General features: G+C 42.3%; 1 non-coding gene across 1 annotated transcript; it reads left to right on the top strand.

The window, feature by feature from the left end:
* Positions 1–1,302: 1,302 nt before the first annotated feature.
* Positions 1,303–1,405, top strand: LOC130018146 (U6 spliceosomal RNA). The gene has a single exon (XR_008791483.1). It is a non-coding gene; the product is annotated as a U6 spliceosomal RNA (small nuclear RNA).
* Positions 1,406–1,682: the final 277 nt, after the last annotated feature.

Below are 1,682 nucleotides of genomic sequence, written 5' to 3'. Positions count from 1 at the left end.
GTGGAGAGAAAGGGGGAAAGTGGGAAGTCAAGTTTGCTGGTGAGAACTGAAGGCTCTGCAAACATTGTCAGAATCCAGGCTTTTCCGGATCTTTCCATGCCTTGTGTCTACAGATCGGCAAAGGGTTCGGAGAACCAATTGAGAGGCTTCTTTCAGCTGTCAACCAAGAGGCTTTAGGTCTTCTCTCAGCCAAGGCATCCAGTGAAAATACAATTTATTTTTCAGAATCCTCTGGGGAATTAAACAGTCTCTTTCGCATCGCATTACCATGCTCCCTGCTCTTGATCCTCTTTTCCGTGCACTCTTTCTTCAAGCATTTTTCTCCTCTCTCAATCAAGATCATTGCAATGACCAAACATTTCAGAGAGCCGTGATTTTTGTGACATTCCTCAAGCAAGTGTATCAAGATGTTGCACTCTTCAGTTGTGCAAGTGTGGAGATAAGTCGGGATGCATCCTTAGGAGGAGGTGACGGACCCCAGCAGAACAACCCGAACTGCGGCTCGCCCAGGAGCCTGCAGCAGAGTCGGGGCGACCCGCCGAGCCCCGCGGAGACGAGGCTCAGGGCGCATGCGCGGGCGTGCTTGAGTACGGCGGCCGCGAGGGCCCGCGGCGGCTCCGCTGAACATAGTTTTGAGAAAATTAAATGTGGGGAACGTTAGCCAATTAAAATTATTATGATAATTCAGGTGATATGCTTATAATAGTGTAAATAGCATTTATGTTTTTAATGGATAGTTTAGAACAGTTCCCTGAAAGCCACTGCCCAGTCCCCACCTCATATGATACTTCTAGTCTGTCGCTTCATTCCCCCCTACATCCCTTGCTTGGTGATTGCAGTATAATACTTATAAACATGTATATGTATATGTATATGTATATGTATATGTATATGTATATGTATATGTATATGTATATGTATATGTATATGTATATGTATATTCCACGATTGTTAAGTAGATTGAGTAGATGATAGAACTTTGTAGACCAGCATTACTCAACAAGGGATCAAATAACTCCTAGGGGCCCACCAGGATGTTACAAGGGGAACACAGGTTAAAATCAAATAAATGGGTGATTTTTGCCTCTAGTCTTGTGACAAGGTTAGAATACCAACTGATAGAACAGGGTGCCACAAGAAGAAACAAGGCCCAAAGGGAGTTGTAGTCATTGAAAGGGTGAGAAACAATGGTTTGGGCCACTAGTTTTGTTCACTGGTTCTGGAGATTACTAAGGTGGTTCAAGTGTCAGCTCTGGATATCAAAGTATTTTTCTCTTCCATAAAATTTTACTCATGATTTTCTCGCTTCGGCAGCACATATACTAAAATTGGAACGATACAGAGAAGATTAGCATGGCCCCTGCGCAAGGATGACACGCAAATTCGTGAAGTGTTCCATAAAAAAAAAAATTTACTCATGTTGAGATAATATATTTGTGGTTATATATATACATATGTATATATATGTTGCATTTTGGTGATCAGTGCTTTGTGATAATTAATGGTTTTCTCTCACCTTGGTGATTCTTCTTATTCTGAAGTTCATCCTAGTAGCATTCTAAAGTTCATCCTAGTAGCATTCTAGCTAATTTAGATTTCATTTTTTGGGGGTCACACATGGAGATGCACAGGGGTTATTCCTGTCTCTGCACTCAGGAATTTCTCCTCGCAGTGCTTGGGGT

This window comes from Sorex fumeus, unplaced genomic scaffold (genome assembly GCF_029834395.1).
Source record: "Sorex fumeus unplaced genomic scaffold, SorFum_2.1 ptg000239l, whole genome shotgun sequence".
Lineage (NCBI taxonomy): Eukaryota > Metazoa > Chordata > Mammalia > Eulipotyphla > Soricidae > Sorex > Sorex fumeus.
Note: the sequence above shows the minus strand (reverse complement) of the source record. Positions and strands in the feature narration are given on the sequence as shown.